Here is a 14,476-nt window from a genome sequence, read left to right on the forward strand (position 1 = left end):
TACTTTTTTTTAATATAAAGTTTTCCCGACAAAATCATCTAAATTATTGATTCTAACTGATATTAGTATATAAAATGATTTACCATCGTATTATAATATCTGAGGTTTATTCCGTTCATTTATTGTAAAAGTATTCAGAATAGTTATACCGTAAACGTCATGATAATATTATAATTTATTCGCAACGTTTGATTTCCAATTCTAAATTAATTTTCCGATTTTTGTTTATTATTTTTTTAACACAATAAATCAACTAGGTATCGTTTTTTTATAATATAAAAAATTCATAAAAGATACATTCGAAGTACATTAGTCGCAACCAATATTCTAATATTGACTGCGTCTAATGTATAATAGTATAAGTCTAAAAAGACTGCAAGTCATAAACCAAAATGGCTGAATGTACAATGAAACAAGTATCTGATTCCGTCCACGCAATTATAATTAAATGCGTATTGTTATGGTTGTAACTTATGTAGGTAATAGGTATATAAACTGTATAGTAATGTTAAACCATATTATGTGCTTTTATAGCGGTTATATAGTGTTTATTTACTTTTAACTTTCGGTGATTACGAGGGTATGGGATTTATGTCTCTTTACATTTATTTTCTAATTCCTAGAAACATTATCAAAGTACTTATAATTATTAGTGTACGCGCGCAGTGCTCATTTAACACAATCGTCTGTAGGTGGTAGGTATACTGGTAGTCGTGGTTTAATAATATGTTACCTGGCACTATATTTTTGGTTCAGTACCTATGTTATATAACCAGCCGGGTTCACACTACACCGTGACGTGTAAAATAATCACAGATACCATAGTTACCAAACGATACCGCATAGTTAAATATATTCAACTTTTAACCACGTGGTTGCATTTATGTGAGGAAAAGTGATAACTAAAATAAAATAATATATTATTATTATCACCACTCACCGGGTACAAATTCATATCATTGATATTACATTTTGGTACAAACATTAAAATACGAAGTCACACTACACGCTGTATAGTGTGAACCCGGTTTTACGACGTTAATTTTTATACACAAAATAATAAAAACAATTAGTCCATGGTAATATGCCATATGGTATATTGATATTTACTATTTAGTTATCTAAAAAAATTTTTAAATTTAAATGCAGTGTAAGTTGTCTTCATATCACGAAGAAATGCTTAAAATTGATTTGTTGGATTCATCGTTCATGGAACGCCAACATTCTTATATAGCTGCTGTCTTTCAATAAGTGTTCTGGTTTCATTTATTTTAATGTTGTACCTATTTAGTATTTTTAATATCATTCCACAAAGCTTTGATCCTTTGGATATTGGCGCCTGATTGTGGGTCGAAGAAAAATACACTGTGGTTGACAGAATCATTACGATAGCCATAATTGCGTAGACATGAATACTGTGCATGCCATTGATCACTGTGCAGAATAATAGATCCCACTTCTACTTCATTTCGGATAATTGGAATAAGGCCATAAGGGTATTCTTTACCTCTTTTTTAAACCGGGAAAAATCGCGTTTTACATTACCCCCTTTCTTACAATACTGGATTTTTTTTAAACGTCCTCTGTTGTATTTTCTTTTCCTTCAAAACAATGGAATTCATCGATTTGAATGATACAGCCTGCAGACGCCCAGACCTAACCATGGTCTGGCGTTTATTGAATTGAGCCATACATATATAGGTACATGATACATCATTTCTACATGATACCTAATTACTCGCTGTGTACTGGTAGATAACATATTGAACCACAACACAATCGTACGGTAGGTACTTTATAGTGGCATAAATAATTATTAATTCGGTATTAGTTTTGAATATTAATCTAGACCCCCAAGGTATGCCGAATAAAATTAATTGTTTTTAAAGTGTAGGAGCGACTTCCTATATAAGTTTCCAACACTGCATCGTTATACATATTATTTTATATAATCGATCTTACGGTTATAACTGAATATTACACATCGGGAAATCAAAACCCTTGTGTAATTTATATTAAAAGTATTTTATATCACGAAAAACCATAGTAATGTATACTTCACAACTTTCTCCACGTTAATATTTCCGTCCTTTGCGTGCCTACCTAAACGTACAGTTTATATAATATAATACATATTATATAGTTAGGTATGGTAAGTTCACGTAATGGTTGAACATAGCTATACCTACTCAAGAAATGAATTTATTATACGTATAGGCATGTAAAAAATTAGTTGCTATGTGCAGCTATTGGTCATAAATATCAGTAGTCACTATAATCAGTAGGTACATAATACCCAAGTCAAATCGCACTTAACAATATGGTCGATGACATGTACACAACGTATTGTAAACAGGTTTATTCGTTTGTCATAATACCTATAGGCTATAACCTTAACTGTTAAAAGATATAGATTAACATATACATTGTAAGAGTTATTTAGTATAATATGTGACATCGATGAACTATGGTGATGGGAGGGGGTAAAAAGGCTATTAGTACACACAACAAGTAGTCCTATTAAAAAAAATAATTTCATAGGCTTGGAAAAATTTTAATAACTTACTTAAAACTATTTTTACTCGATCACGATGTATTTAGGTACCTACGCCGTCACTCTGTGTAGGTATTCAGTATAATATTATATATCTTTTGACTTTTAATACATTTATTCGGGCTCTTATATCCACGTGTACTTCAAATCCTAATCAGGCCCAAAATCTAAGCTGTAGTAACTGCAAAAATTATTTTATATTATTTATATTATCATAATAAAATACATTTGATACTAGTACACCGGAGGAGAACCCACACGCATAATATTACAATGCATCTCATTGGGAAATGGAAATCACCTTTAAAAATTATTTTTACTTTAAATTAATTAACTACTGGTCATTGGGAATGTACCTGATCATTTCTTCGAATAAATTAATAAAATAGTCCTTAATCAAGTTATCTATTTTATCAGATACTTAAATTAAGTGATCAATACGAATTGTTTACATAATACCGTCCTGATATCTGAGCCAGTAACTATTGCGAATACCAAGACGATATAAAAAAAATAATAGCATACTTATATATTCGGTAGGTATATAGCACAATGAAAAAATATTGAAGGATGGAATAATAACAGATAATTTATTTTAAGTAGATTTTCGTTTGTTCGTAAAAAATGAACAATACGTACCTATTATAACAATACATATTTAATATAATGGGCAAGTACCTACCTCTGTCATTATTATTTTTTGAAATCATATTTTAATATTTATAGTCTATAAACGATAAAACATAACTAATCGTGGTAATTTAAATTAATCTGATCACGACATATTGTTAGCTACCTAACAAAATGTAATTAAGGGTTCTCACACTATATAATAATACGACAGTTTTTAATTTTTTTTAAATCAAACCAATGTTTCAAAGAAACAGATTAATTTATTAAGAGTTATACAATATGTCTGTGCGTGTAACTAATTAACTTTTATAACTTGAAACAGTATTTCTTAGTACTTATACTAAATGTTCATGTAAAACAACTTTTTCAAAAAATATAATATGACTTGCATATAGGTACTTGGAGAGTATACAGTTGAAAAGGGAATAAAGGATAACTTAAAAGCTCTAATATTAATCTTAGATTAATAGTTTGATCTATACGATCTATACGAACAAAAATACAAAATATAGACATGCGATTTCTAACATGTGCTTACATCAATATTGTAAAACAACAATGTTTATTATACTTTTATAATATATTTTGATGTCATAAACTCATAACAATAGCGTTGCGGAAAAAAAATGCTTTCGTGCACCTCTTACCTATACCAAAGTCAATAAAAAGTCGACTTAAATATTGTTTGCACAACAACCGACCGCGTTCGAGAATAAATTATAATATAGAAATAAAATATAGCACAGAATTTTGAATTGAAAATCAATCAAAGAAAAATTCATCGGTGCGGTTATATTATCTGATCGAAACTTCTAATCGCTTTCTACCACAATACTACAATAGGTATTAGGTATACCTACGCGGGACATATCTAGCAATGTTATATTATATTATAATATGTAACGAATAGAATAGATTAATAGAATAGAATATATTTTTAAACACAAATATATCACCCGACGAATGCGACGAAAACGAGTTAGTACTAACTAGAGACGTCTCTATGAAACGATATACAGTTGTAAATCAAACACTCCAACGCTATACAGATTATACCTATACAAAAATATATTTAAAAAATTTGTCCCTACATGGGATTTTGATTAATAACCGTTGTCCGTTTTTATTGAAATATATTATCACCGAAGAAGAAGATTTAAGGTTATCTAACTTTCTAAATTATGGTATTTGATATTATTATACTGCCGCAGTGACCGGTGTCGGCGGTGGCGTATATTATACTGATTACTGACATGTTTATAAATCATTGTGTTCTAGTCTTGGGGCGCCCTACACAATGAAATCGAAACGGAGAAGACCGATTGCATTCTAATAACAACGCTCATATTATTTTCATACTTATTCAAATGACAACGCTTAAACCGTTTTCACTTTCTTTTGGTTAATGAACTTTTAACCAGCGACGGTGCACGTCGACCATGGAATCGTTTCGTGATCGTAATAATAATATAAGAGCACACTATTGGGTGTTGATATTTTATAAGTCATAGCGATTCAATCGTATCGATTTAAATGGTTAAGAATACATTCGCGTGTTTCGTCATAAAATAATTCATTAGTATATACTAATATTACTATATATATATATATAATATTAGTATTACTATTTAGTAGGTACACTATCATAGTTAGTCATTGCTATCGCGTATTGATTATGACACTAAATAAACGCATTGGATATCAATTTTCAATTATCTCAGCATCGGATCTATTGCCGCACGCGGCTACCGGTGTTTATATTTGTATTCGATTGGCGGTGGATTCTCATACCAATAATTTTGTCTGAAAGTTAAATACAAATGAGTCTTAAAATTATCAAATTACATATTATGTAGGTACAGTTATTATTAAGTATATTATATTAAACAATAAATATGCGGAACTCTATATATTACCTAACAATATAATGGGTTATATTATATTATGATATTATACAATTAATCTTTAAACATACTTGACCGAAGGTTTTATTTCTTGTGATACAGTAATATAATAATTATAATCGAATCAAAACGTTGGTATTTGATCACATATCCATCAGTCGACATAGCACTCCATAGAAAGTTTATGAATTTTAGGCGTCTTCAGTCTTGTAATTATATTTAGCGAATTCGTCGACATATTATATCAATTTCAAACACCGTGGCATATTATTGCTATATATTATTATTAAATGAAGGCGTGTGATATCGTAATTGAGTCATTGTCGTCTTCAGTTCATGCAAATCTGTTACGGTTCTCTTTAATATACAATTTGGACAAAGCCCAGAATTAAGATTATTTTTGTTGTGGCGCCTCATTATTGTTCCTTTCACTCGATATAATAATATTTGCCCTTGCATACCTGCATATATAGGCTCGCCCACAACACCCAAATAGTGGACAATTGATGAATTTTTACTATTTTAGTGCGGCTATTTCGTAACATTCATATTATAGGTAGGTACTGCCGGATAATACGTGCGATTTAATATTGTTGTTATACTTGAGAATGATTTGAACAAATAATCGCAGGTATTATCATTAGCATTTTAAACTATAAATTGTTAAATTCACGGGCGAAGTATTGGTTCGAATAAAATGAGAATATATAACTACATAATACTACCTATATATATTATATTAGGCATGTTTTACAGCAGATGACTATTATTGGCACGGGTCCAGTTCGAATCGACCACACGAGAATTTTTCATGCACTTTTACTTGTCCCGTGGAACACATCCGATAACAGGATCGTATACGTAACTATAATAACATACCGAATTAGGATAATAAGATGGATCGTAATATGTAATATATTATATGCACCACTGTTATAAACTTTTACTTTGCTTGAAAATATAATGTGGATACTGAGGCAGTGCAGCCGATCCAATTTTCTCGACTTCAGTCAAAACTTGTATTAATATAATATTACGATACTATTGAGTACCTTTATCGCCGTGTCATCGTATCGACCGTTCTCGCAAACGAAATATTAATACACATTATAGTCGACGATCGTGTACCACTTTTATATAGAGAGGTAATAAAAGTAAACTGCAAATGTCATAAATCATCGCCTACATTCGTAAATTTGAGGAAGTTTTGAAACCATAATATTAGTTATATCCAGCGATACGCATTTTATATCCACTTTCATCTTTTAAACTGTTAATATCCTGTTTACGATGCGAACATAACGTATTAAAAACATCTATAGCAATGCTGCAGTTATGGGCTCGTAATACTTAACAATAAACTATTCATACTTGTCTATTCCAAAATTCCCGTGAACACATTTAAAAATAAATAAAATTTCAATTTTCAAAAGTAGAACTAGATGAATTCATATAAATGCAAATAAAAAACTGGGGAAGTCGCTTTGCTGTATAGTAAGTGTGGAGTGTACCTCGTTATTGAGTAATGCTGTAATATTGCTGTAAAGGACGAGTTAGATTTAATTGAATTCAATGATAAATTATTGTATACCATGTAAATTATTCTGAGCGGAGAGGTATATACATAATAATGGATATTGAGATCCATCAGCATATATATCTCAGGATATGTATTTTATATTTATATTGCTATAATTAATTTATTTTTATATTAATTATTTAGTTAAACAGTATGTTGAACTGATTTTTTCAAAAAACAACCCACATATATTATTAATAATAATATATGTGGGTTGTATTATAATTCGGATTTTATAATAATTTATTATATAATCCGAATTATAATATATTATTGCATATAAAATTACTAGTTGTTATTATTACTATAATATGTCAATATCACGACGTAACCATAGCTAGAACGGTGTGAATAGGATCGTGGTGTAAATGGATTAATATGAATATAACATTTTTTTTAAAATAGCATTGTTCTATAGTATACCTACCTAATTAATAATATACGTAATTGCAAAAAGTTTCAAGTCCCTGGGAACAATGTTATCTGAATTACAACAAAACAACTAAAATCGTTATTTTTATTTGAAATATCGAATTTCATAATATAGTTTGAACTTGAAATTTCTATTGTGAATAAAATAAAAATTTAGATATGTATATTTTGATATATTTAGACTTCAGCAAGAATAACTTATGAAGAACTTTATATTACATTTCCAAGTTTTGAATTATATTAAACAATATTGTCAAAGTATGAACTTAATTGATTTTTAAGAAAAGTACCAGGAATCATTTATTTCCAATACCTCTTAATACCAACTAGATTTAATTTTTACCAAAAAATAGTAACCACGCTCGAAGTTGAAGATCAAATTATTTTTCTTCTATAAAAGGTGTCTTCAGGTACAAAAAAAAAAATCAATATACATTCATCACTTCTCTCAGAATTTAAAATAATATGTATATCCATGGTACATATATAATATTTACTGTGTAAGGTGTACATCTGATTAAATGTTATAGTTAACATTTTTCATATATATGAGTCATCTCATTTTATCATCTTATTTAAATAACTAGGTATAGTTCACCTACAGAATTATCAAAAAAAATAGTAGAAATCTTATATCATTCAAGTAAACATACTTTTTAATAAACTGAATAGAAGAAAAATATTTATAGGTACAAGTGTTTATCTTATTGTTTTGTAAGGACTTAAACTATTGTAATATGCGCGTATATACAACCTATATATAAATATATAATAATAATACCCGTCACATTATGATAATCTTGAAGACTATCACGATCTAAAATGAAAAAAAAAACACAAAGAATGATGACACACAAAATACTCGTTTAACAGAATAATATGACCTTGACTTTTATTAAATATTTTACATAAATAAATGTATTATAATGTTCTGTAGTAGGTATTTCGGCAGTGTTGGTAGTGTCACCTGAAATTGGGAACGGGGTGTTGATAATTTTATAGTGCAGCATTTGTCAAGGTTTCTAATATAATGTCAAAGTTACGGGTACAAACAATAAATTGATGGTAAACCAGTTGGATGTTATGAAATAGTCTAAATACACGCGTAAACAGTAGGTACACGTGAAAAAATAATGCGTCGAGGATTATTGTTCAATAACTGTATAATTTTGGCAATGAATAATACAAATTATAATCAAATATTTGGATGTTGCATCATACTAATTTTCCCTGGAATAAGACATCATATTTATACTTACAAGATATTTTAAATGAGTTATTACTTTATTACCTATAGTTGTTTCTTAAATTTACATTTAGTTAGGTATAACTTATCTATACAGGGTGATTCACCAGGCATGCTGACCCCCTTTTTTACTTTAATAAGTTATTCAAAATCTGATTTTTGGAATTTTCAAACATACTTATAGTCTATATTTTTAAATACTTGAAATTTTTTGTTCCACTAAAGGAATTTCCTGTGGCGATACAAACTTCTGGTTTTTTTCAAATGAGAGCCCCCCCCCCTTTTTACCGTAAATTATTCAGTAGATATTTTTTTTGAAAATGTTGATTTGCCATGTAAAATTCGTACGAGTAGTTTCTCAGTTATTAAAATGTTTATTCTAAGGGTAATAGTCCTTAAAAGTGGTTTCAAAAAAGTATACAAGTATACAACAGATGTAATATTGGATCTAATATTGTACTCTGACCATTTTTACAAATTATTAATGTTGATCAATTAATACTAATTAGTAATTACCAACATTTTTAAATCATCATAACCCCCATTTCTACCAAACCCATGGTTCATGAACCTATTATCCTTAGTAGGTACACAAAATTAAATAACTTAAAAACTACTTGTTTGAATTTTGATTCTGATTAATAAAAATTTTCAGGAAAAAACATCTGTTAAATAAATTGCATTCGAAAAGGGGGGTTATTATTTCAAAAACAAAAGTTTGTGTTGCCACAGGACCCTCCTTAAGTACTACAAAAAAATTCAAGAATTTAAAAAATATACGTTGAGGATATTTAAAAATTCCAAAAATCATAACCCGAATAATTATTCATTATTAAAGGAAAAATGGGGATGAGCATGCTTCGTGAATCACCCTGTATATTAATACAAAACACTATTATTAAAAAGGTATTGAAAACGGAACACAACAATAATTAAGCATAATATTTTTGTTGAAAGTAACAATGAGTTTTTTAAAAAAGGTTATTTATTTAGTGTATGAATAAAGGTTTTTGTATTCTTATATAGTATTATAATACTCGTATGACATCAATCATAATATTTTACATCATACACAAATATTAAAATCGGTTATTTTTTAAAGCAATTGCTTCTAAGTAATTGATCTAATATATACTTATACATTTTTCTGCATTTTATTTATCGTTTGATATTATTAATGCAAATTATGCACTTTATTTTGATGCTGATGATCTTCTATTCATATTTTTTGCTCAAACATATTATAAATATATAATTATACATCAGCTGTACCTATAATGATAATTTATTTTAAGTATAAATATACATGTCATAAAGTAAAATGCTTCTGAACACTTTTAAAAATACGGGTTTACGTGTAAAGTATTTCGAATGTAAAGGTTTTAAATGATCACTAGATTATTAAAAAAGAGTACCCACAACACTATATTTTTTATACAACCGTAATCCGAAAACTTGAAAAATTATTCTCTTAATTAAAAATACAAATTTAATTTGGATAATGCTTAAGTATTTCGTTAAATAAAATAAAACAGGCGTTAAATAATGACCGTGCCAAACACTTTTAATTTACACTTTTGAAGTTTTGAACGTGCAGTAAAAAACTGTAGTATCTAAATAAAACGAATCTAATATATTATTTTAAATAAACAAATTACACATAATTATTATACATTCAATGATAATTGATACTAAATACTAATAGACGCCTTTAGGGATTTAGCAATTAGCTAAATATAAAATCGTGTGTAATTAACCTACACGTGACACGCCATAATATAATTAATAAAATATAATATTATTATTATTATATTAGCCAAGTTACATGTTATATTATGGGTAATTTAAATAACAATATAAATATACAACCAGATTTCTAATTACCAAAGAGTATATTATAGGTACCTACACTTTTTTATATTTGCACCTACTGTAGATACCTGCAGTTTATATATAGTATATAGATACCTAATATAAATAGGTTAATGTACCACTATTATTTTACGTGCCCCGGTGCCCGTATAATTATTATAATCATTGAAATAGATAATTCTACATATTATCCATTTGAAAAAACAATATGGCAGTGTCATTATAATAATATTATGACCAATGATTTTAAAAAGTATATTGAAACTATAACAAAACGTTGTAATGGATTACCTGTAGGCTATAATTTATACGAAGAAGATAAAGACAGGATAGTTTCCTGCGTGGTTGCGTACTCGCGTATATGTCTTTATATGCCCAATGGCCATTTATAGTCGTTACAGTTATTTCATAACAAGAGTTTTCTAAGTATTCCAAATGTAACTATTCAATAAAATATTTATTTTTTATTGTAATTTATAAGTAATTATTACTGATTATTACGCTTATAAGATGGCATTCTGCATATATCAATACGTACTATGACAATGAAGACTTGAAAGAGCCAGAGAATACATGAGTGGACTGACGGTCGAGCCGATCAACAAATTTATTAACTAAGCCAATTTTATATGATAAAAAATAAATCTTTTAATTATGTAAAGTAAATAAATAATATGATCGTACACAAAATTCCCACATGTACATGTTCTTGAAGGAAGTTAATATAATATGCAAGCGATTATACTTCGTAATAAACGTGAATATTATGTACGTCGTGTCGTCGTTTCATATTTTAATATACATATATGATGGAATATTTGTTTATAATTTGTTTTTATACAGATACAGAAATACATAATGCACTGGTGACTCTCGACTCTCGAATATCAGTTAGTAAATTATTTTTAACAGTTTAGAGTGTTATTAAGTACCTGCGCATTGCATGCGGATGTGTTCACCTTTAATACCTTATGCAATCACTTTTAAAAAGTATTTGAAACTTATGAGGTTTTTGTTTACTCTTTTGAAACCGGAGTTTACGGTTCGAATCGGGTTCGTAGGGTCAAACTTGGAATCGCCAACTCGCGGACAGGAAAAATGTATAAAATAATATGTTGTCAGTGAATAATATAAACGCATCATTACATTATTTATTATTACCATTTCATACCCTTATTGTACACCATGTGAAATTTAAAGGAATGCAGCTAGAACTTGCATTATAAAACAACGTCGTAAAGAATATAATATTATGTTTATAAATATATTATCGCGTAGGTACCTACTAATATAGTAACTTATTACTTATATTGCATATAAATATTATATATTATGTATACACACCTTACACCTATACTCGGAGTCAGAGACGATTGACGCACAGAACAACTAACAAGATGTATATTTTAATTACCTCTGCAGTCGGCGATTTCACAAAAAAAAAGAAAAAGAAAAAAATGAAAACTGACACCGTTTATTGTTGTAGCTAATAAGACATTTTTTTTTTTGTACAATTGTTGCTAGATAATACGCTTTACTATATGCAGTGGCCAGCGTCGTTACATAATAGGTAGGTACCTAAATGTAGTGTGGACGCGTATTATACGAATTGCGAAGACCGAAATAAACATAGATGATAGGACAACGCTGAAGAATAGTAAAAAAGCCGATAGTGTGTCAAGTCACAACGACACAATAATTTATTATTTTTTCGTTTGTCGCTAAAAATTAGTCTCGACGTCGTTCGCCCATCAATGTATAGTATCTATATTTCCGGCTGTCTGCGCGTATGATGTTATTATTATTATTATATGTGAAAACGCGTACATATATAATAATATATACACGGTGATGAATAAAACGTTTCCTGCCCACCGACGTCAAAACTATAAGCGGTACGACTAGTATGTGTTTCTTCATTATACAATAATAACATAACGTGCGCACGTCTCCGATCAATCGTCGTTTTGACCATATCCTCCTATTTCGGCCTAAGGCGTAATTTCACTCTCAATATTATGACGCCTTCCCAAATGAATTGAACTCGTTAGACGTTATTTAGTTATCATATTTTTTTTTTAATATAAAATACGAGTAAATAATCCCATGATGATATGTTACACATCGACATCGTCACTCGTGTTTTTACTTTTTACGTACTTATAAGTTACGCGGATTTTGTTTTTTATCGATCATCTCGCCGTTTGTTCGGGTGATACTTACTTTCCTAATTCCTACTCAAGTAGGTACCGTAATATCGATCATGTTATATGTTGTGTATATTTTAATATTATAAATCACTTAATATGTTATTAATATTATGTCATATAATATACCTATATTTATATGAGATTTTTTTTCAAGTACCTACGTATTTAGTTTCAGTGAACGAAGTGGCTTATTACAAATTTATGTTGATATCTCAGCATATATGGATAGAGACATTTTATGTAAGGTGACTCAGTGGCTTAACAGGGTAAAAACTAGGGTAGGGGGGGTGAATAATTTATCAGCCAAAATCAAAACCATACTCTATAATTGTTCATTTTTATACAAGTTTTAAAACTAATTTTATGACTTAATACAAATCGTGGGTAATAAATATCGTTAAATAAAATTTAAGTACATATGAGAGTTTATTAAAAAAAAAAGGTAGGTTATGCTATAACTTAATTGAAATAATATTGCAATGAATCGTTTAAACTATAATTTATGAAATAATATTATTGGGTTATTTTTGTAACTCAGGTCCCAGATAATTGACAACAATACGTAAAATATTCAATAATTTGAGGGTAAAAATATTTTTAACTTATATAAATGTATGATAAATGTATTGCATCCATTCTTCATTTTAGAAGATTTAAAGGCTGTTGGAGAATCATGGGGTAGGGAATGATACCTTTATCACCCGCAAAAATGTCAGGAAGGCAAGTGTCCTCCTTGCCCACCCCCCACAATTATGCAACTGTAAGGGGTCAAACATTTCACGTAGGTAATACATTTAAATTTAAAAGATTACTATACACATTAAACATGGTTAGGTTCATACATCTATAAGTGTATGGTTAAATACATAACAATATATTATATTATTTATTTATAATTAAAACAAAGAATTATCGCAAAATTATAAGTAGGAGTAAATATTATGCGAATGGAAAAAAAATGGAGGGGAATTTTCGTAATAGTTCCCACTTTGACTACTCAGTGTTTTAAACAACTTTATGTACTACGTAAAATGATCTTCTTATAGTTATAGAGGTGGTTGTGATTTGTAATTGTTTGCGGTCGACGAACTTCTCGTTGAAATCGCTGCTTAAATCAGTTGAATATGTTGAACTACTTCGATTATTATAATTTATATATTAAAGCGGTCATTATTAATAGAATAACATATTACCTACTTACATAATAGTCTTTATGAACTTTCTCGAAATAATATGGCCAGTATGAAATTTTCCTAACAACACATTATACCTATTTTAATTTAATAGTTATGATAAATTAAAATAATAGTATTTTAATATTGTATGCTCTTCCCCACGTTTAAGGAACATTTCATCGTCATGCTCGATTCAACACTTTGACAGGTGACCCCGTGCCAGTGCGTTTTGGTTATTGCGCAATTCCAAAATATGTATTCAAAAACATGCTTTCATAATCAATTTCATTTTCATTATTGTATTGAGTGTTGGTTAGACTCAACTTAAAAACACGATTCAAACACCTATATAATATTATAATAGAAAGTAAACAATTTTTACAAAAATTTCTCGGAAGCATAATTTAATATTTAATCTTAAATTAACTGATATATAAGCAGATGAAAAATCATAATATTACTAAGTACCTAGGTACATACACATACAAAATGTAATATCCTGTAAAAACGATATTAAAATTATATTTTCCTATCTAATTTTTTCGCATCAAAAATGTGGAAATAAATTGAATTTGAATAATTACGAGTACAGATATATTATATAGCCGTTAATATTATGTATGCAAGTAGTAATTAGTATACAAAGAAAATAAATTATTAAGTTAAAGTTTAAACCTTACATAAACAAATAAATTATACATAAAGTGAAAAGACATATTAATAATAACAGTTACAGAATATATAAACAAATCTTACATATTGATTTTATACCACTATACCTATATAAAATTGCAAGAAAATAAGTCAACACCTGTAGAACTACCGAATGACATAAGAACTATTGCCGGAGATAAAAGCGAGTAATTGGATT

The sequence above is a fragment of the Acyrthosiphon pisum genome, chromosome A1 (genome assembly GCF_005508785.2).
Source record: "Acyrthosiphon pisum isolate AL4f chromosome A1, pea_aphid_22Mar2018_4r6ur, whole genome shotgun sequence".
Lineage (NCBI taxonomy): Eukaryota > Metazoa > Arthropoda > Insecta > Hemiptera > Aphididae > Acyrthosiphon > Acyrthosiphon pisum.